This window comes from Anolis carolinensis, chromosome 1, assembly GCF_035594765.1.
Source record: "Anolis carolinensis isolate JA03-04 chromosome 1, rAnoCar3.1.pri, whole genome shotgun sequence".
Taxonomy (NCBI): Eukaryota; Metazoa; Chordata; class Lepidosauria; order Squamata; family Dactyloidae; genus Anolis; species Anolis carolinensis.
In genome coordinates, this window is record NC_085841.1 from 4694118 (window position 1) to 4718432 (window position 24315).

The 24315-nt window shown below is 41.9% G+C and overlaps 1 protein-coding gene across 2 annotated transcripts in view; it reads left to right on the plus strand.

Annotated features, from left to right (window-relative positions):
• Positions 1–4285: 4285 nt before the first annotated feature.
• extl3 (exostosin like glycosyltransferase 3) overlaps positions 4286–24315 on the plus strand; it is a 212458-nt gene continuing 192428 nt past the window's right edge. For both annotated transcript variants that reach the window (XM_062968804.1, XM_016996558.2), the window contains exon 1: positions 4286–4464. The gene's annotated coding sequence lies outside the window, so the exon portion shown is untranslated. The remainder of the gene's footprint in view (positions 4465–24315) is intronic.

Genomic DNA, 24315 nt, shown 5'->3' on the forward strand with positions numbered 1-24315 from the left:
CTGACAGAGTCTCTGAAGTTCAATCTTGAGGTCCTGATAGCGGCTGAGTTTTTCCTGTTGTTTTTCGTCAATGCGACTGTCACCTGGGATGGCGACATCAATGATCCAAACCTTTTTTTCCCCCACAACTGTGATGTCTGGTGTGTTGTGTTCCAGAACTTTGTCAGTCTGGATCCGGAAGTCCCACAGTATCTTTGCGTGCTCATTTTCCAATACTTTTGCAGGTTTGTGATCCCACCAGTTCTTCACTGCAGGGAGGTGGTACTTGAGGCATAAGTTCCAATGAATCATTTGGGCCACATAGTTGTGCCTCTGTTTGTAGTCTGTCTGTGCGATTTTCTTACAGCAGCTGAGGAGATGATCAATGGTGTCGTCAGTTTCCTTGCACAGTCTGCATTTTGGGTCATCAGCTGATTTTTCGATCTTAGCCTTAATTGCATTTGTCCTGATGGCTTGCTCCTGGGCTGTAAGGATCAGGCCTTCTGTCTCCTTCTTCAGGGTCCCATTCGTGAGCCAGAGCCAGGTCTTCTTCTTGTCAGCTTTTCCTTCAATTTTGTCAAGGAACTTTCCATGCAATGTTTTGTTGTGCCAGCTGTCAGCTCTAGTTTGTAGTGTGGTTTTCTTGTACTGATTTTTTGTCTGCTGTGCTTTGAGGAGTTTCTGATTTTTGACTTTTTCTTCTTCTTCTTCTTCTTCTTCTTATTATTATTATTAATAATAATACATTTATTATTTCACTCTGATATTATTATTATTATTATTATTATTATTATTATTATTATTATTATTATTATTTCTAGACCACCATCTCTCTCCATGGAGACTCAGGGTGATTTGCATATACTGTATATACTTGAGTATAAGCCTAGTTTTTCAGCCCCTTTTTTAAGACTGAAAAAGCCCCCCTTGGCTTATACTCTGGTGAGGGTCCTGGTTGGCTTATACTTGGCTCAGCTTATACTCGAGAATATATGATACATTTATTTACATCTATTATTGTTGCTACTATTACATTTATTTTACTCTATTTTTATTATTATTATTAATAGATTTATTATTTCACTCTGATATTATTATTATTGCAATTATTATTTTACTCTATTTATTATTACATGTATTATTTTCCTGTATTTATTATTATTATTACATGTATTATTTTACTCTATTATTATTAAAAGGATACATAAGCACATTGACATTGAAGAAGATGAGAATAATGATTTGACCAGAGTTGGACAGTCTTAGCTTAAAATTGAGCTTTTTGTAAATATTCAAAAACATTTAACCTACTGATACCTCAATTAATGTAATTTTATTAGTATCTATATTGGTATCACACTCTCTCATAGAATCATAGACTATAGAGTTGGAATAGACCTCAGAGGCCATCCCGTCCAACCTCCTTCTACTATGCAGGAAGACACAATCCAAGCCTTCCTGACAGATGGCCACCCAACCTTGGTTGCAAAACCTCCAGAGAAGGTGACTCCATGGAATCAAAGGAAGCATATTCTATTGCCAAACAGTTCTGACCGCAGGACGTTCTCGCTAACGTTTAGGGTTTATTCTACTTTTCATCTTGCCTTGCCTGTGATCCAAATAGATACTGGAATTAGGCAGGTTGAGGATGCCTACAGCCTCATAGAATCCGTGCGCTTTGATGCCGCTTTTGTTCCTTTTCTCTATTTCAGGCACTGAAATCTTTTATTATGATTAAGCCCCGGAAGAACAGCGAAGGCCTCCCTGTGTGTTTCTCTTTTGGAGATTAACCTTCCAGACAGCCACTGACGCATCCACGTCCCTTTTTTGGAGGCCACTTCTGAATTTCCAGAGAGATGTATAAAACTTTTTTATAAAAGGAAGCAAGTGATCTTCTCAAATGAATAGGTTTTGAGTTCCAAGGCTGTTCTTCGCTTTCAGCAGAAATAGGATTTTACGAGTCGCTTTTAGAAAAGATATAAACAGTCGGATGAAAAGACCAGCCTAAACGCTTGCGGGAATCTTTGATTGCTGAGAACGAGTGATTTCAGACAAAAGGCTGCTTTGGGTCGCTCCTTAGAGAGATAAAGTCAGATAGAAATAAATATAAATATAAACACTAATGACTCTCCCTCTCCATGAACAATTCTATGCTTTATTGGATTGCACTCTGTTTTGATCCTGTTTGGAGCCTTGGTTTGAGAGGTATCGACATTGACGATGGGAGTTATAGTTCATCCATATGCAAAGAGCATTGTGAACCCCACCAACGATTGATCTGGACCAAACTCCACACATACAAATCATGTCCAACTCTAAGTACTGGCTGGGTTTCAGAGGCAATGTCATTGGATGATGGGAGTTATAGTTCATCCAGATGCAAAGAGCATTGCAAACTTCATCGATGATGGATTTGGACCAAATTCAACACCCACACATATATCACTACCAACTCTAAGTACTGGCTGGGTTTCAGAGGCAATGTCATTGGATGATGGGAGTTATAGTTCATCCATATGCAAAGAGCATTGCAAACTTCATCGATGATGGATTTGGACCAAATTCAACACGTACACATATATCACTACCAACTCTAAGTACTGGCGGGGTTTCAGAGGCAATGTCATTGGACAAGGGGAGTTATAGTTCATCCATATGCAAAGAGTGTTGTGAACCTCACCAACGATGGATCTGAACCAAACTCGACACATACACAATACACACATATCATGACCAACTCTAAGTACTGGCAGGGTTTGAGAGGCAATGACATTGGGCAATGGGAGTTATAGTTCACCCATATGCAAAGAGTGTTGTGAACCCCACCGACGATGAATCTGGATCAAACTCAACACACACACACACACACACACACACACACACATCATGACCAACCCTAAGTACTGGCAGGGTTTGAGAGACAATGGCATTGGATGATAGGAGTTATAGTTCACCCACATACAAAAAGCATTATGAACCCCACCCACGATGGATCTGGACCAAACCTGACACACATCATGATCAACTCTAAGTACCAGCAGGGTTTGGAAGGCAATGGGACAGGGCGATGGGAGTTATAGTTCACCCATATGAAAAGAGCATTGTGAACTTCACTGATGATGGATCTGGACCAAACGTGACACACACACACACACCACAACCAACTCTAAGTATTGGCCACGTTTGAGAGGCAATGACATTGAACAATGGGAGTTATAGTTCACCCATATATAAAAAGTATTGTGAGCCCCACCAATGATGGATCTGGACCAAACTGACACACATCACAAACAACTCTAAGTACTGGCAGGGTTTGTGAGAGGAATGACATTGGACCATGGTAGTTATAGTTCACCCATATGCAAAATAGCATTGTGAGCCCAATGACGATGGATCTGGACCAAATTCAATACACATCATGATCATGTCTAAGTATTGGCAGGGTTTGGAAGGCAATGGGACAGGGCGATGGGAGTTATAGTTCACCCATATGCAAAGAGCATTGTGAACTTCACTGACAATGGATCTGAACCAAACCCGACATGTACATACATATCACGACCAACCCTAACTACTGGCAGGGTTTGAGAGGCAATGACATTGGATGATGGGAGTTATAGTCCACTCATATGCAAAGAGTATTGTGAACCCCACCAATGATGGATCTGGATCAAACTTGACACACATATTTATTTATTTATTTATTTACAGCATTTATATTCCCGAAGGGCCCCGAAGGGGACTCAGGGCGGATCACATTACACATATAGGCAAACATTCAATGCCTTTTAACATAGAACAAAGACAAACAAACATAGGCTCCGAGCGGGCCTCGAACTCATGACCTCCTGGTCAGAGTGATTCATTGCAGTTAATTGCAGCTGGCTTGCTCTCCTGACTGCGCCACAGAAGGGCGGAATATAAATGCTGTAAATAAATAAATAAATAAATAATCAAGCTGGCCAATTGCAACACACTTGCCTCAGACAGACAATAGTTTTTTTTCTCACACTGGACTTTCCACAGATATATCAACCCCACTTGCCTAGTTTCCAATAGACCTCACAATCTCTGAGGATGCCTGCCATAGATGTGGGCAAAATGTCAGGAGAGGCTGCTTCTGGAACATGGTTAGACAGCCCAGAAAACTCACAGCAACCCAGTGATTCCGGCCACAAAAGCCGGAATTCTTGTCTATCCTCCTCAACACTGGATTTCCACAAGGGGGAGCCTTTCCCCATTTTTCTCTTATTTTGGAAAAAAAGCAAGCAAGCCATGCTTCCCACAATGCACTGAGAGCCCCAGGCACTCCAGCCTGTGTGTGTTTGCATGCTGCTGGGATGGTTAACAATGCTGCAGGAACCTGGCGCAAGCAGTTCCCTGTCTTAAGAAGAAACCTGCCTTTCCTGGGCAACCTTCTCGGCATCCTCCCAGGGCTGAGCATCGACTTCCATGCTCTCGCAGGATGCTCCTGGTGGCATTAAGGTAGGACCTGCCCAAGGTTCACTTCCCTATGTTTTTGTGGGTTTGTTTTGGGATGGGAGTTTGAACACAACCAGAAAGGGTTGCTGGCTGTTCAGTTATGGCTTCTCGAAGAAGAGAGGGATTTTGGAAGGTTTCCTTTGCTGAACGAAAATTTCGCTCTCTTAGCTCCATTTAGCTGAATCTGAGCATTGCAAGCATCCTTTCCCTTTCTGGAACTGAATAGCAGATTCAGAGAGGAAGGAAGCTTTCCATCTCTTAGAAGTGACAGAGAAAGGGAATATTGCAAAGCCAAGGGAAGACTGCTTTGCAAAATGAAAATTTCACTTACTTAGGTTCATTTGCCAAATCTGAGTATTGTATACATCCTTTCCATTTCTGGAACTGGATTCCAGACTCAGAGTTCAAGGCAGAGAGGAAGGAAGGCTTCCATCTCCTAGAAGTAACAGAGATAGGGAGATTTGCACAGCCAAGGGAATATTGTTTTTGTAACATGAAAATTTCACTTGCTTAGGTTCATTTGCCGAATCTGAGCATGGTATGCATCCTTTCCATTTCTGGAACTGGTTCACAAACTTGGACTTCAAGGCAGGGAGGAAGGAAGGTTTCCATCTTTTAGAAGTGACAGAGATAAGGAGATTTGCAAAGTCAAGGGAATTGTTTTGTTTTGTAAAAATTTTTGTAAAGTGAAAATTTCACTTCTCTTCATTTGCCAAATCTGAGCATGATATGCATCCCTTTGATTTCTGGAACTAGTTCATAAATTTGGAGTTCAAGGCAGAGAGGAAGGAAGGCTTCCACCTCTTAGAAGTGACAGAGATAGAGAGATCTGCAAAGCTAAAGGAATATTGCTTTGTCAAATGAAAATTTCATTTACTTAACTCCATTTACCAAATCTGAGCATTGTATGTATCCCTTCCATTTCTGGAACTGTTTAACAGACTTGGAGATGAAGGGAGGTTTCCATCTCCTAGAAGGAGGAGGGAAACAAGGATTTTTGGAAGGTTTCCTTTACAAAATGAAATTTTCAGTTGCGTAGCTCTATTTGACCGAATCTGAACATTGCATGAATGCCTTCTACTCTGTTTCCCCAAAAATAAGACATCCCCTAAAAATAAGACCTAGTAGAGGTTTTGCTGAATTGCTAAATATAAGGCCTCCCCCGAAAGTAAGACCTAGCAAAGTTTTTGTTTGGAAGCATGGAACAGAACACCAGAGCATGCAGGATTAGTAAATGTATGTACCATAGATTGTTGTGCATGGAAATAATGGTAGTAACAAGAAATTCTTAATAGGATTCACAGTTTGTCTGGTTATGCTGGTTCGTGATGACAACTACTATAGAGTATATAATAAATGTTCATTTTTTGTTCAACTATAAATGCGAATTCTTCTTCCTGGTAAAATAAGACATCCCCTGAAAATAAGATCTAGTGCATCTTTGAGAGCAAAAATTAATATAAGACACTGTCTTATTTTCGGGGAAACAGGGTATTTCTGGAAGAGTTTCAAGACTTGGAGCACAAAACAGAGAAAGAAAGGGAGATTTCCATGCATGTAGAGAGAGGTTGAAGATGTACCTATGAAGATGTTTAATGCACCTATGGATAGTTGATAATACTGTTTTAGAGTTGGAAGAGACTCCCAAGAGCCATCGAGTCCAAGCCTCCTTCTGCTAGATATCATTGCACAAAGATATGGTAGGCTCAGCTTCACTTTGGGTACATGCTCCATCCATGTGGTTCCTCCACATCAAATTCTCACACACCTAGATCATGGTTACAGCTGTTTAATAGTGAGACCCACTGCAGCCTAGTAGTCTGGTGAAGTCTTCTTCTCTGCTGGATCTTAAGCAGAGACTGGAGATTGTGGTGAAGGCTCCTTCTTTGGAAACTTTTAAACGGGGGCTGGATGGCTATCTGTTTAGGATGCTTCGAATGTGATTTTCCTGCTTCTTGGCAGGGGGGTTGGACTGGATGGCCCACAAGGTCTCTTCCAACTCTATGATTCTATTATTCTATGGCTCACCATCTGTCAGGAGAGCTTTGATTGTGTCTAATGTGTTGTCAAAGGCTTTCATGGCTGGGATCACACGGTTGTTGTATGTTTTCCGGGCTGTATGGCCATGTTCCAGAAGTAATCTCTCCTGACGTTTTGCCCACATCTATGGCAGGCAGTCTCAGAGGTTGTGTCTTTCTGCATGTCTGAATGGAGATGAACTGGACGGCTTTTGGAGGTCTCTTCCAATTCTAGTGGCTTGGTCATCTGATGGAGTATCCTTCTCTGGAGGATTCGAAAAAGAGGCTTGATGGCTATCTGTTGGAAGGGCTTTCATTGTGTCTTCCCATTTTGATAGAAGGAGATTGGACTGGATGGCCCTTGTAGCTTCTTCCTATGAATCCATATCTTATCTAAAGCCATAGAACTCAACCAGCACTTCCGGAGTATTGCTTGGAAGGCTTGGTTGCTTTCCCTTGTGGCCTCTTCCTATGATTCAATGTCTTGGCTAAAACCATAGAACTCAACCAGCACCTCCGGAATATTGCTTGGAAATGTGTTGTTGAAGGCTTTCATGGCCAGGATCACAGGGTTGTTGTATGTCTTTCGGGCTGTGTGGCCATGTTCCAGAAGTATTCTCTCCTGATGTTTCGTCCACATCTATGGCAGGCATCCTCAGAGGTTGGGAGGTATGGAAAGCTTGGTTGGTAAAAGCAAGGACTTTTGGAGCATCTTTTTCCATGTGTAGATGTCATCCATGCTCCTTCTCTCCATGTTGAGATTGATAAGGTTCCTGCTTAGTGGCTTCTTGGATCGAGTGCATCCAGAAATGTACATACTATACATGCACTTATGGAAAAGGAAAATTCTTGCAGATTTTTTTTCCTGTGTTAAGAAAGTTTCATGATGGTTTTGAGGGACTGGTAAACTTGTCTTGAGTCCCACAAGAAAGAGATGTGGAGTTTTGTATCTGTTGTTATAAAATTGCTTACTCAGGTTGCAGAATTAATGCAGTTTGACACCACTTTAACCCCCATGGCTCAATGCTATAAAATAATGGGAGTTGCCATTTGGTGAGGCACCAATATTTTTTCGGCAGAGAAGTCAAAAGACCTTGTAAACTCCCAGGATTCCATGGCATTGAACCACGATAGTCCAAGTGGTGTCAAACTGCATTAATTCTACAATGTAGACATACCCCTAGAGATACATCGTGTGATACCGTAGTAATCTCTGGATTTCAAAGTTACAGCAGAAATTCCTTTTCTTATTTCCTGCTCGTCTTGCTCCTTGAAGAATCTCTAGTTAAGCAATGTCGGAAATCTAACTTTGGGTTTTCTATCTGCAAAGCGCTTGTCTTATTACCGAATTACACTTCCCCGCTGACCGCTGGCATGTAAGTCATTTTGGGGCTGGATTTTGAATGTTAACTCTTGCTGTGATATTTTAAGACCTGATCTTCGTGCTTTTCTGGAGAAATGCTACTTCTTTCTTTCCATGTTTGGAAACCTCTGCAGTGGTTCTGTCTGCCCTTCCCAGAAAGCGTGTCAATAAACTTGTTTATCGTGGGTCATAAGATGTACGAATGCTGCATTAGTCAAATATTTTGATTTGAGAGAGAATCTACAAAGTGCCTGAAAACATGATATTTGAGAGATTATACATAGAGCCCTGTTGTTATTCTCGTCACTTTCTCCTTGGGGAATTTGCAGTTATATCTATGGGGAGGTGCCGTATTTTCTTTCTAATTGCTAGCTTGAGTGTTGTTGGATTGCAGTCTCCATCATTCCTCACTATCAGCTGTGCTGGAGTTGCTGTACAAACAATTATCCTAAGGATTATACTAAACTAAGAGAGCATCTACACCAGGCATGGGCAAACTTCGGCCCTCCAAGTGTTTTGGACTTCAACTCCCACCATTCCTAACAGCCGGTAGGCTGTTAGGAATGGTAGGAGTTGAAGTCCAAAACACCTGGAGGGCCGAAGTTTGCCCATGCCTGATCTACAATATAGAATGAATGTAGTTTTATGATTGTCTACCAAGTGGAGGATCTTTGTGGTGTGTCTGTAGGTGACTGTAGAACCCTATTCTTGACCTGCATGTTCTTTCACATTGAGGACATCAGTTTCCAGATAGAAGGCAGTCCCAACAAGGGTTGGTTTGACACGGACCTGTTTGACATGGCCTGTTTCTCCCTTTCGCCCTCCATTCATGCCTCTTCGAATTCCACAGCACTGTTGGTCACAGCTGACCTCCAGTTAGATCCTTGAGGGCCAGGGCTTCCCAGTTATCTCTTGGTATCTTTGCCACTGCTGCTGCTCAGTCGTTTAGTCGTCTCCGACTCTTTGTGACCTCATGGACCAGTCCAGGCCAGAGCTCCCTGTTGGCCGTGGCCGCCCCCAGTTTCTTCAAGGTCAAGCCAGTCACTTCAAAGATACCGTCCATCCATCTTGCCCTTGGTCGGCCTCTCTTCCTTTTTCCTTCCATTTTCCCCAGCATCGTGATCTTCTCCAAGCTTTCCTGTCTTCTCACGATGTGGCCAAAATACTTCAGCTTTGCCTCTACTATCCTTCCCTCCAGTGAGCAGCCATTGGGCATTATTTCCTGGAGGATGGACTGGTTGGATCTTCTTGCCAAGGTCCAAGGCACTCTCAGGATTTTCCTCCAGCACCAGAGTTCAAAAGCCTCTCTCTTCCTTCGCTCAGCCTTCCTTATGGTCCATCTCTTGCATCCATAGGTTACTATGGGGAATACCATTGCTTTGACTATGCGGACCTTCGTTGCCAGTGTGATGTCTCCGCTCTTCACTATTTTATCGAGGTTTTCCATTGCTCTCCCCCCAAGAAGGAAACGTCTTCTGATTTCCATCTGCAGTCTGCATCTGCAGTCATCTTCGCGTCTAGAAATATAAAGTCTGTCACTGCCTCCACATTTTCTCACTCTATTTGCCAGTTATCAATAGGTGTAGTTTGCCACAGGTTAGCTTAAAGTTCATATTTAAGTCTCTTTTCTTGTCCACCAACATTCTATTTTCTGTCCGTGAGTTGAGCGTATAGTAGCTGCTATGGGAGATGGTGATCGGGCATTTGGACATGGCCAGTCCAGCGGAGTTGATGGCAGAGGATCATCAGTTCAGTGCTGGGGGTCTTTGCTTCTTCCAGAACGCTGACATTTGTCCATCTGTCTTCTTTCCAAGATATTTGCAGGATTTTTCGAAGGTAATGCTGATGGAATCATTCCAGAAGTTGAGAGTGGTCTGTAGACCGTCCACATTTCGCAAGCGTGTAACAGGGTTGGGAGGACAATAGCTTTACAGTTGCATCTATCAAGTAGGAAATAAGGTACCACTTATAAAAGTGGGGAGGCAAGTTTAACTAATTTACGACCTGGAATGAGGAAGTGCCGTCAGAGTGGATGATGAAGCAGCTGCTCCCCCCTGTGGCCAGAATCGAACATCCCCTCAGAAGAAGGTTAAATTGCCTCTGCGTCTGCCTGTCTCAGTCTCTGTTTGATGTGTTTATGGGCATTGAATGTTTGCCCTGTATGTGTATAATGTGATCTGCCCTGAGTCCCCTTCGGGGTAAGAAGGGCGAAATATAAATACTGTAAATAAATAAAAATAAATAAATTTATAAACAAGCACCTTGTTATCTCTACGGATGTCCCAATCCTCAAACACACTCTGCTTCATTTGAAAGCATGCTGCACTCGCAGAGCTCAGACAGTGTTGTCAGTGTTGACTTTTGTGGAGAAGTGGTTGCCAAGGGAGTGGAAATTGTCAACATTTTCTAACTTTACATCATTAAGCCGTATTTCCGGCATTGCAGAGGGATTGGCTGGTGCCTTTTGCTGGTAGAGCACTTTGGTTTCCGCAATATTAAGTGAGAGGCAAAGTTTTTTGAATGCTTCTGCAAATGAGTTTAGAGTGGCTTGTAGGTCTTCTTCTGAATGAGCACAGACAACGCTATCATCGGCATATCAGAGTTCTATAACAGATGTTGTTGTGACCTAGGTTTGGGCATTCAGTCTGCTGAGGTTAAATAGTTTGCCATCTGTCCAATAGATGATTTCCACGCTGGTAGGAAGCTTCCCATCAACAAGGTGAAGTATCATAGCAATGAAGATCTATCATATGGGGTGGTGTAGTTCTCGCCCATAACTCTTTTTCTGATGGGGACTGCAATCCAGGAACATTGATCAAGCCACTGAAAGTCTTGCCATTAGAGAGGTAAAATGGGGCACCTCCCCATAGATACAACCTCAAGTTGTATAGAATAGGAGATAGAGAAGAAAATAACATGGCTACATGTTTAATCTCTCAAATATCATGTTTTCAGCAATGCTGTAATCTGCCTCAAGCCACAAGGAGAGGCAAGTAAGAAATAAAATTATTATTAATAATATTAATATTAAGATGAGTCCAAAGTGGTGTCAAACTGCATTAATTCCAGAGTATAGATGTACCCAGAGATGTGGAAAGCGCACCTTGGAGTTTCTGGTGGCCAGCTATGTGTGTCTACATTATTTTGTGTGGAAACTAGAATTGTGTTTTGCTTTACTTGTCTTTGTTGGTTTGGAAAATATTGTTTTGATGTTGCATTTAAGCAATATTTTATCTTTTAAAAACTGCATTATTAGAAATAAGAATAAACAAAAGTGTGATTTGGAGGCACACATGCACACAAAATAATAATAAATACTACTGTATGTTGGCTGACAAATCTAACAAGACTGCAGGATAGGCATTTTCATCCCCATATCATCCTGGTAGTTATATAAAGAAGAGTGTTTTCTTTATGGGAGTATTTATTATCCATCACTTATGAATGACATGAAACAGCATAGATGACAACAGCAATGGATTCCGCCCCACCTTTCCACCATAAAGAAGTAGCACTCAGAATATAAAATAATATCATTAAAAATAGATTGAGCAACAAATAAAAGCTCTTGAAATCAGCACTACATAATAATTTAAGCAGTAATTTCATTAAAACCAGCAATCAATAAGCATCCAAGGCCAGACTGGAGCGATTCTCTTTTCATCTTTTGTTCCAAGCCGGAAGAATAGCAGGATAGTCCTAACTCAGCCAAGGGCTAAGAGACAGCTGTGTTGACGTTTGGTCAGCTAAAATTGGGTTATACCCAAAACATGGGCCCCATCTACACTGCCATATAATGCAGTTTCAGAATGCATCTTAACTGCATAGAGTTGCATTATATTTCTCAAGAAGGCAAAAGGGCTGAATGGCATTGGATAGGGAGTTAGGGCCAGGCTGTGGCACAGCTGGTTGGTAGCCAGCTGCAAAAAATCACTACTGACCGAGAGGTCATGAGTTCGAAGCCAGCCCAGGTCGGATTGAGCGACCGACTATTAAATAGCCTAGCTCATTGTTGACCTAAGCAAACCAAAAGACAGTTGCATCTGTTGAGTAGGAAATTTAGGTACCGCTTTATGCGGGGAGGCTAATCTAACTAATTTATGACACCATAAAAATGTCCAGCAATGTGCGGAAAATATGATGAAGTACTCCATCAAGGACTCAGTGTCACAGTGGATCCTGAAGCAGCAGCTCCCCCTGTGGCCAGAATCGGGCATACCCTCATGAAGCAGGATGTTAAATTGCCTCTCTGTCTCTGTCTGTAAGTCATATGTCTAATGACATTGAATGTTTGCCATGTATATATAGTATACATTGTGATCTGCCATGCACTATAAAAAAGTAAAGGTTTCCCCTGACGTTAAGTCCAGTCATGTCTGACTCTGGGGGTTGGTGCTCATCTCCATTTCTAAGCTGAAGAGCCAGCGTTGTCCATAGACACCTCTAAGGTCATGTGGCCGGCATGACTGCATAGAGCGCCGTTACCTTCCCGCCGGAGCGGTACCTATTGATCTACTCACATTTGCATGTTTTCGAACTGCTAGGTTGGCAGGAGCTGGAGTCAACAGCGGGCGCTCAAGCCGCTCCTGGGATTTGGATCTGGGACCTTTCGGTCTGCAAGTTCAGCAGCTCAGTGCTTTAACACACTTCGCACTATATACTGCACTATATACTCCGCTCCACTTCTGCAACCTTCAGTGTATTGTTGCGCTTGGGCATCAATGTCCAACATCTTCTGCAGGAGGACATACGTTTGGGTCAGACTTATAGATTTTTTTTTTTTTTACTGTGGAAATGCTCCCAGTAAATGAGGAATTCTTAGCATATTTGCAACCATGTCTGTAAAGATGGTCCATTGAATGTGAATGGTCCATTGGGCTCTTGGAGACGACAGAGGATGCCTTGTGCTGTCGTCCGGCTTCATTAAAAAAAGGGGCAGGAAATCGGTTTGTGAAATGACTCAAAGGAGCAGAAACTGGAACCGTACAGTTTGAGGAAGGAATCAGGGCAAAGTTAAACCAAACAGACCCCTCGCCTCATACTTTCTCAGGGCTCCTGGTGCCTCGTACAAAGGGAAACATTCCAAGCAGCTTTTTATGTTTCCCTGGTTTATTTATTTTTTGTCTTGGATGGGGATCGCTCTCTTGATCTCGGTGGAATATAGTTTTGTGCTCCTATTTGGATGCCCCCGCATTCCTTTCCACTCCACTTCCCCTTTATGGCCTCGGAGGAGTTCAATTCTGTGTTTACTTTACTCCCAAGATAATTCCTTATGTACCTACTGTGGTTTCTGATTCCGGCTCTTGCATCTCTGCTGTAATTACTATATGATCCCGCTCCCTCAATATCCACAGAACTAATATACTGGTTTCACTTATCTGCGGTTTTGCTGAGAGCTTTATCACATCAGCCACAGGTTGTTGAGAGTTTTCCAGGCTGTATGGCCATGTTTCAGAAGCATTCTCTCCTGACGTTTCGCCCACATCTATGGCAGGCATCCTCAGAGGTTGTGAGGTCTGTTGGAAAACTAAGCAAGGGAAGTTTATATATCCATGGAAGGCCCAGGGTGGGGAAAGATCACTTGTCTATTGGAGGCTAGTGTGAATGTTGTAATTAATCACCCCATACTGCCATCTTGTCCAATTTATATACTACTAGCTGTGCCCGGCCACGCGTTGCTGTGGCTAGGACTTTATTTTTCTTTTCTTTTTGTTTTATGAACATAGAGGCGTAGATGAGAGGTTGTGCTGTCAATTTTTGAGGTTGTGGGGCATTTAGTTTAGTTGTTTTGTCCGGTGCCGTGATTCCATTACCCTTTTATATATATAGATACTCATTGGTTGTTAGAATCACCCAATGGAGCGATTTGCAATTGATTTTAATAAGGTAATTATTTCATTATTATTATTATTATTATTATTATTATTATTATTATTATTATTATTATTTTTTATTTTTATACCCCGCCCCATCTCCCCGAAGGGACTCGGGGCGGCTTACATGGGGCCGAACCCAGGCTAAACAGGCAATGTAAAAACACAACAATAAAACAAATCAATCAACAATAAAACAAGTCATAAAAACTAATAAGGTCACATAAAATAGACATACTTTGATAAAATCCTGGGTTGGCTCTTAAAAAGGACTGGGCCAAAGAAAGTGTCAGTAGTGTCAGGTATTACATTGTTTTAAAATGTTGGAATTTTATGTTTTGTTAAATGCTGTTATAGTGGTTTTTTTGTTCTTTGTATGATGAATATGTACTGTATGTTTTTACTATGTGTAAAACGCTCTGAGTCCCTATGGGAGATAGAGAGGTATATAAATAAAGTTTGTTGTTGTTGTTGTTGTTGTTGATTAGCATTAATGGCTAGTTAGAAGGCTAAGCTCCGCCCACTTGGTCTCCTAGCAACCCACTCAGCCCAGGGGACAGGCAGAGTTAGGCCTCACTTAGGCCTGATCCACACTGCCTATAAAATACAGATTATCTGATTTGAACTGGATTATATGGCAGTCTAGACTCAAGGCCCTTCCACACAGCTATATTACCCATTTATAATCTTATATTATTTGCATTGAACTGGATTATCTTGAGTCCACACTGCCATATAATCCACTTCAGTGTGTATTTTATTGTATATTCACAAGCTTTAGGAAATAATATCCCCTGATGGCACAGCGTGTTAAAGCACTGAGCTGCTGAACTTCTGGACTGAAAGGTCGCAGGTTTGAATTGGGGGAGTGGAGAGAGCCCCCACTGTTAGCTCCAGCTTCTGCCAACCCTAAAGTTCAAAAACATGCAAATGAGAGTAGATGAATAGGTACTGCTCCGGTGGGAAGGTAACCGCACTCCATGCAGTCATCCCACATGACCTTGGAGGAGTCTACGGACAACGCCGGTCCTTGGCTTAGAAATGGAGATGAGCACCAACCCCCAGAGTCAGACACGACTGGACTTAACATCAGGGGAAAACCTTTACCCTTTACCTTCACTACCACCAATTCCTCAATACTTTATTTCCCATACCACCATACTTCACCACAGCAACGCGTGGCCGGGCACAGCTAGTACAGTATAAAGTAAGATATTTGGATCCTGGGCCAAAAGGAACTGGGTTGGATGCCTGTGGGGAACTAGTAGTGGCCGTATAACAGATGGCTTGATATTTGCAGGAACAAAGAACTCCAATAATACTTAAGGATGTGGATATTCTTGGCTGTTGGCATCCCGGTGCCAGATCATTCATCCACATTCATTCATCTATTTGGGCTCTCCCTTTCCTACACTCCTCTCTGTTCATCTTTAGCATCTGTCATGCCCTTGAGAAGAAAGAAAGCAAGGCATGAAAGTTTGCTTTGTGGGCACGGCTAATAAGCCAGATGAAGCGGTTCAATTCTTTGCCTCTTTGGTGTTCAGTCTCCAGACCTTTGTGGATCCGCTGAGCCAAATACGGGGATATTTGCACAAGGATAATCCCTTTTCCAACCGCATTGTTATCCACATAGTACCTTTACAGCCATTTGATACCACTTTAGCAGCTTTGCCTCTGTACTATGGAATTCTTGAATTTGTAGTTCAGGGAGAGGATTAGAATTTCTGTCTGTACTTCCTAAAACAAAAGCACTACAGCTGCATGGGAATATTCCTACACTACAGAATGAATGCAGTTAGACACTACTTCAACCACCATGGCTCAAGACTATGGAATCATGGGATTTTTTGAGGTCCCAACACTTATCGGCAGGAAAGATGAAAGACGTTGTAAAACCACAACTCCCATGTTTCCATAGCACTGAGTCATGGCAATTAAGGTGGTTTCAAACTGCATTAATTCTACAGAGTAGATGCACCCTTGGATGAGTATATCAGAGGTCCAACCTTGGGTTGACAGACAGGCCCTGAGAGTTCTGTTTTTAGTTGCTTCCTCTGATGCATCCAGGTTGGCCGATCTTCCAGGTGAAGCAGACCTATCCATCAAATAAATGAAATAAAACTAGACCATAAATATTGTGCCTGGCAACATGCCTCTTGTTCTTCAGATAGCGGTAGGGAAGATATGCCAAAACGTCGGCTACTCTATTCTTCTACTGGCTGATTGACAAGTGTGTGTGTGTGTGTATGTGTATGTGTGTGTATGTGTACATATATATACAGTGATGGCATCAGGGCAGCGGACAAAACAACAAAACTACAGGCCCCCCCAACCTCAAAATTTGACAACACAACCCATCATCCACGCCTCTAGGTTGATACAACAAAAAGAAAAGAAAAATAAAGTCCTAATTAGAGGGAGAGCAATAATTTTTTTTATCCAGTTGCTGCCAGTTTAGAGGGCTAATCTCTGCCCACTTGGTTGCCTAGCAACCAAGGGACAGCCAGGTTTCAGTTAGGGGACAGGCAGATTTAGGCCTCACTGAGTCTTCTTCCACAGATTATCTAATTTGCACTGGATTATATGGCAGTGTAGACTCAAGGCCCTTCTACGCAGCTATATAACCCATTTATAATCTTATATTATCTGCTTTGCACTGGATTATCTTGACTCCACACTGCCATATAATCCACTTCAGTGTGCATTTTATACAGTTGTGAAGAAGGAGCCTCATATAATCCAGTTCTAAGTAGATAATATAAGATTATAAATATACAGTAGAGTCTCACTCATCCAACATAAACAGGCCAGCAGGATAAGTGAATATGTTGGATAATAAGAAGGGATTCAGGAAAAGCCAATTAAACATCAAATTAGGTAATCGTTATACAAATTAAGCACCAAAACATCATATTATACAACAAATTTGACAGAAAAAGTAGTTTCATGCGCAGTAATGCTATGTAGTAATTACAGTAGAGTCTCACTTATCCAACACTCGCTTATCCAACGTTCTGGATTATCCAACGCATTTTTGTAGTCAATGCTTTCAAAATATGATATTTTGGTGCTAAATTCATAAATACAGTAATTACTATATAGCATTACTGTGTATTGAACTACTTTTTCTGACAAATTTGTTGTCTAACATGATGTTTTGGTGCTTCATTTATAAAATCATAACCTAATTTGATGTTTAATAGGCTTTTCCTTAATGCCTCCTTATTATCCAACATATTCGCTTATCCAACGTTCTGCCGGCCCGTTTATGTTGGATAAGTGAGACTCTACTGTACTGTATTTACAAATTTACCACTAAAATATCACAATGAATTTAAAACACTGACTACAAAAACATTGATTATGAAAAGGCAGACTGCGTTGGATAATCCAGAACATTGTATAAGCGAATGTTGGATAAGTGAGATTCTTCTTTAATATGAAATAATTACTGGGATAGAATAATGCAGAACAATATAATCTCTAAAACCAGGACAGTAAATAAACAGGGGAATTCCACACAGGAAGCAATCAGGGCCAGCTAACACCTCCCAACAAAGTATTCCCATCATCAAAGTCTGGCAAATCCTGTTTTCTCAGGGCCACAGACAGGAAAAGCACATAAAATATCGCAAAGAACACCACTATGAAAACAAGGGAATTCCAGACAGGAAACAATCAGGGCCAGCTAACACCTCCCAACAAAAAATTCACTCAGGGAGGAAACAGCCAGGCTTTAAAGCTGCAAGGCCATTACATCCTAATCATTTTTCCTAATTGCAGCATTCATACTTGCCTCCAACAGACAAAAAAAAAAACAATCAGAAATATTGTATATTCACAACCTTTAGGAAATAATATCCCCTGATGGCTCAGCGTGTTAAAGCGCTGAGCTGCTGAACTTCTGGACCAAAAGGCCACAGGTTTGAATTGGGGGAGCGGAGAGAGCCCCCACTGTTAGCCCCAGCTTCTGCCAACCCAGAAGTTCAAAAACATGCAAATGTGAGTGCATCAATAGGTACTGCTCCGGCGGGAAGGTAACACCGCTCCATGTAGTCATCCCACATGACCTTGGAGGAGTCTACGGACAACGCCGGCTCTTCGGCTTAGAAATGGAGATGAGCACCAACCCCCAGAGTCAGACACGACTGGACTTAATGTCAGGGGAAAACCTTTACCTTAACTACCACCAATTCCTCAATACTTTATTTCCCATACCACCAGACTTCGCCACAGCAATGCGTGCCCGGGCACAGCTAGTATACATACATTTATATCCTGCCCTTCTCAACCGAAAGGGGACTCAGTGTGGCTTACAATAAACACACATATAAAAATTATACAATCTATATATATAAAAGGGTAATGAAATTTCGGCCTAGGACAAAACAACAAAACCACACATCCTAGAAACACTAAACTTGGCAGCACAATCCCTCATCCATGCCTCTACGTTCATACAACAAAAAGAAAAGAAAAATAAAGTCCTAATTAGAGGGAGAGGAATAATTGTTTTTATCCAATTGCTGCCAGTTAGAAGGCTAAGCTCCGCCCACTTGGTCTCCTAGCAACCCACTCAGCCCAGGGGACAGGCAGAGTTAGGCCTCACTTAGGCCTCTTCCACAGATTATCTTATTTTAACTGGATTATATGGCAGTGTAGACTCAAGGCCTTTCCACACAGCTATATTACCCATTTATAATCTTATATTATCTGCTTTGAACTGGATTATCTTGACTCCACACTGCCATATAATCCACTTCAGTGTGTAGTCGGACACAGCTGGACTTAATGTCAGGGGAAAACCTTTACCCTTTACCTTAACTACCACCAATTCCTCAATACTTTATTTCCCATACCACCATACTTCGCCACAGCAACGCGTGGCCAGGCACAACTAGTACACTATAAATCAGATTAAAAATTATTAACTTACATCAATATTCATAAAAACATTCTAAAATCTGAATGGACATGTTCATGTTCTATCTTCATATATAAAAGAGTGATGGAATCCCAGCGACCGACAAAACAACAAAACTAAAGGCCCCCCAACCTCGAAATTTGACAACACGACCCATCATCCACGCCTCCAGGTTGATACAACAAAAACAAAAGAAAAATAAAGTCCTAATTAGAGGGAGAGGAATAATTGTTTTTATCCAATTGCTGCCAGTTAGAAGGCTAAGCTCCGCCCACTTGGTCTCCTAGCAACCCACTCAGCCCAGGGGACAGGCAGAGTTAGGCCTCACTTAGGCAGCTTCTGCCAACCCTAAAGTTCAAAAACATGCAAATGAGACTACATGAATAGGTACTGCTCCGGCAGGAAGGTAACAGCGCTCCATGCAGTCATGCCAGCCACATGACCTTGGAGGAGTCTACGGACAATGCCAGCTCTTCGGCTTAGAAATGGAGACCCACAAAGTCAGACATGACTAAACTTAATGTCAGGGGAAATCCTTTACCCTTTACCTAACTACCACCAATTCCTCAATACTTTATTTCCCATACCACCAGACTTCGCCACAGAAACGCATGGTCGGTCACAGCTATATATATATATATATATATATATATATATATATATATATATATATAGAGAGAGAGAGAGAGAGAGAGAGAGAGAGAGAGAGAGAGAGAGAGAGAGAGAGCGCAGTGTGTCCTTGGTATACTTTCAGGTTCATTTCCAGGACCTCTGCGGATACCAAAATCTGTGGATGCTCAAATCCCATTATTTACAGTGATCACACTATGATAAATGTATTGTCGAATACTTTCATGGCCAGAATTGGTAGGATGCTGTGAGGTTTTATGGCCATATTCCAGTAGCATTCTCTCTTGATTTTTCGCCTGCATCTGTGACTGGCATCCTCAGAAGTTTGTTCAGAGGTCTGTTGGAAATGAAGCAAGTGAAGTGTATGTGTGTGTGTGTGTGTGTGTGTGTGTGTGTGTGTGTGTGTATGTATATATATATGTGTGTGTGTGTGTAATAATATCCAGGGTGGGAGAAAGAACCCTTGTCTGTGTAAAGCAAGTGTGAATGTTGCAATTAGCAAGCTTGATAAGCATTGAGTTGCCATGAAGTCAATCAATGAGGGTATTTGCATAGAGGTAGCCTTGCCTCTGTTGCCTGGAGGCACGCTCTGCTTGGGAGGTGTTAACTGGCAATTTGATTGTTTGCTGACTAGAGTTCCACTGTTTCTGAGTGGTGTTCTTTATTTACTGTCTTGATTCTGGTGTTTTTTTTAATACTGGTAACCAGATATTTTTCATTTTCATGGTTTCCTCCTTTCTGTTGAAATTGTCCACATGTTTGTGGATTTCAATGGCTTGCAGCTGGAAAATCAATCAATGAGGATATCTGCATAGAGCAGTGGTTCCCAACCAGTGAGCCACGGCCCACTGATGGGCCACAAGACCTAAAATAAGGTCAGTGGCTCTAGATTATTAAATACGGTTTTCTTTGGGCGAGCAGATGGAGACTACTGGATGGCATGTGTTCTGTATCAGAAACAAGAGGTGATGTGGTCTGTCCAACACAATTTTCTGAATCATCACCCCAAATAACAAACCAAATCTAAAGCTGACCAAAAACTGATTCGTAACCCTTTTGGTACTAATGTTGGAGAGTGGTCCCTGGTCAAAGTGGTCCTTGGTCAAAAAAGGTTTGGGAACCACTGGCATAGAGGTAGCCTGGCTGTTGTACCTGGAGGCTTCCTCTGTTTGGGAGGTGTTAACTGGAACTTTATTGCTTGCGGTGTGGAGTCTTCCTATTTTTGAGTGGTGTTCCTTATTAGTGTTATTTAATAATAGTAACCAGATTTTGTTCATTCTCATGGTTTCCTCCTTCCTGTTGAAATTGTCCACGTACTTGTGGATTTCAGTGGCTTCTCTGTGTCGTCTGACATGGTGGTTGTCCAAGTGGTCCAGCATTTCTGTCTTCTTCAATAATATTCTGTGTCCAAGTTGGTCCACCAAGTGCTCTGCTATGGCTGACTTCTCTGGTTGAATCAGTTTGTACTGCCTTTCATGTTTCTTGATTCACGTCTGGGCAATGCTGCTGCATTTGGTGGTCTCTATGTAGACGTATCCACAGCTGTATGGTATATGGCCAACTCCTGCAAAGGTGAGATGATGATCCCTCTTATCCTTTGCTGAACATACCATTTGTTGGATTTTCTGGGTGGGTCTGTAAATTGTTTGCAAGTTATGTTTTTTCATTAGTTTCCTTATGTGGTTAGTGGTTCCCTTGATGTATGATAAGAACACCTTTCCTCTGGGTAGATCTTTCTCTTTCCTCCCGTGGCTTGTCTTTGATCTTGGAGCTCTTCTGATGTCTGATGTACACTATGTTTACTTTTGGAATATATACTTTCAAGCTTTGGATGTTGGTGGATTATGACTCCAGAGGCCAGGCTTCAAAACCATTGTCATCCATGAAACCCACTGGGTGACCTTGTACAAGTCACACTCTCTCAGCCTCAGAGGAAGTCAATAGCATATCTTGCCAAGAAAACTCTGCAATTGGACCACCATATGTCATAACTGACTGGGAGGCTCAAAGCAACAACAAACGCTTAGATACTCAGATTGAGATTTGGCCAAAGCTGACTGACTCAATAAGCCAGATATCTTCTTACTCGTTTTATGGGATCCCTTGTTTATTGATATTCTGTCGAAGAGCATGCCAAGTGAAATCCAGTTTTATGTTTTGGCTCCGTCCGGATAGTAAACATTTTTGGCTGTTTGGGTGTTAAATGATCCCATTGGTATTTCTTTGGTTTACAATGCACTAAATCAGATATGGAGAGTCTTCCATCCCTCTTGATGATGAATCTGCTTTTTGATAACTATCCTTGTTAAGAAAAAAGATACAGTAGAGTATCACTTATCCAAACCTCGCTTATCCAAGCCTCTGGATTATCCAAGCCATTTTTGTAGTCAATGTTTTCAATATATCGTGATATTTTGGTGCTAAATTCGTAAATACAGTAATTACTACATAGCATTACAGCGTATTGAACTCCTTTTTCTGTCCAATGTGTTGTATAACATGATGTTTTGGTGCTTAATTTGTAAAATCATAACCTAATTTGATGTTTAATAGGCTTTTCCTTAATCCCTCCTTATTATCCAAGATATTCGCTTATCCAAGCTTCTGCCAGCCCGTTTAGCTTGGATAAGTGAGACTCTACTGTACTGATTTTTTTAAAAAAAGAAATAAAATATAAATCAAAGAACTGGAGTTTAGACAGGACTTCTGTCCTTAAAATTAATTAGTTGACCAATCTATATACATAATGAAAGTGAAACTCTGTATGTGTATATGTGGCACACAACAGGCTATAGTTCCCAGTGCTGAGGAGCCACCAAGTCACTCCCTTCCAGAACATTGCAGGTTATAGCGAGCACATCCCAGTGTTCCTTTCTTTCACCATTTGCATGACCCCGCCCACAGCCTCTCCATTAATCCTTTCCTACCCTTTTCTATGACACACAGCAAACAGAGGAATTAATCAGCAACTGAACATAATAGAGAGATTTGGGGAGAATTCACCATGATTTATAGGAGTTGTAGGGACTGGGATGTATAGTTCATCTGCAATCTAAGAGCACTTTGAACCCCACCAACGATAGACCTGCAACTAACTTGGCACACAGACCTAACATGGCCAAATTTGCATACTGGTGGGGTTTGGGGGTGACTGACCTTGACATCTAGGAGTTATAGTTCACTTGTGTTCAGAGAACGCTGAACCCATCTGATAACTGATCTGGACCAAACGTGGCACACAAATTCAGCATGGCCAACTGGGAATGATGGTGGACTTTGGAGGTAATTGATCATTCACTCTGGGAGTTATCGTTCACCTGTATTCCGTGAGCCCTCTGAAACCCACCAAGGATGGATGTGGACCAAACTTGGCTCACAGCCCCAACGCTGCCAACTTGGGGTGATTGATCTTGGCATCAGAGAGTTATAGTTCACCCATATTCAGAGAACACTGAACCCAGCAAGTGACGGATCTGGACCAAACTTGGCGCACAGACCCAGTGCTGTCAACTTAGGGTGATTGATCTTGGCATCAGAGTTATAGTTCACCCATATTCAGAGAACACTGAACCCAGCAAGTGACGGATCTGGACCAAACCTGGCACACAGACCCAACATGGCCAACTGTGAATACTGGCAGGCATTGTGGGTGATTAATCTTGGCATCAGAGCGCTATAGTTCACCTGCAAACTTATGAGTGATTGACTGTAACATATGACCAAACTGATATTACCTAACATCCAAAAACAAACAAGGCCCTTTTCAAATAATCCGGGCATTGCCAGGTACCCAAGCTAGTAATATATAAATATACATGGTGCCTAATTCAGTAGAACCATGTACAGGGTCCTGATCAAATATGAAGAATGGTAATATTAAATAACTTAATAAAAAGTGTATAATGGACATGGAAGAAAGCTGATAGGAAGTGTTGTGCTCAGCCTTTGCCTTTGTGTGATTCTGATGTGCCCTTGCATTGCTCTGATGAAGATTCTGGATGATATGTGCTTAATGATGGGATTCAGGATGAATTTGAGGTTGACTCTGATGCTGGGAATTATAGCAGCGTCCCAGCTGTGGGAAATGAAGAGCAGGGAGTTGTTCCCATGGGAATAAGTCATGATGTTGTTTCTAACAAGGAATTTCAAGTGCAGGGAGTAGAAAGGGAGGATAGCACTTTGCCACCTGATAATGAGCTCAGTGGCCTTGACTCTGGGGATCTCGACTGGGCTACGAGACTGGAATTTAGAGGGTTGTGGAGAAGCCTTTGCATAGTCAATAGGTTCAAAGGGCAAAGAAACGTCTTTATATCATGCTTTTAAAACAGTCTGTTTGCAGAGAGCTCTCTGTCAATGCAACTCCATTGCTTGATCTAGAAGCAAGTCTGCTTTCCTGTAATATCGCGTGGATATACTCTGTGTGCTGGTTTTGGCTTCTATGAAAAGGACCTTCTTTTATGCTCTATATTTCTATGGACTTATTGCCTACAGCCTTGGTTTTGTACCTATCTTGTGGAACGGATCTTTTACCCTTTTATGAACTATCTTTTGCTTATTTTCTAAATAAACTACAAAAGACTACTTCCTGTGTGTGGCTTGGTGTCTCTAGCAAGGTGAAGCTGACCTGAGGTGCGAAAGGAAGAGAATCAACTAATCTGAAGTATGGCAGTAGAGTAGATAACAGTTCATATAGCTTGGTCTACCCAGTTGGTAGAATTCAAATACATAGAGTCTACTGAGTCATGGGAGTTGAAGTGGTGTCAAACCTCATTCATTCTACAGCAGGCATGGGCAAACTTTGGCCCTCCAGATGTTTTGGACTCCAGCTCCCACAATTCCTAACAGCCGGTAGGCTGTTAGGAATTGTGGGAGCTGGAGTCCAAAACACCTGGAGGGCCAAAGTTTGCCCATGCCTGTTCTACAGTGTAGCTCAAGCATGGACAAACTACAAAAAGAGTAAGAAACCTTAAAGCAGATTTATTTTTCAAGTGGAAGCAGGAAATGTTACGGCAGTGACAACCTGCGGTGAGATGACTTATGTTTGAT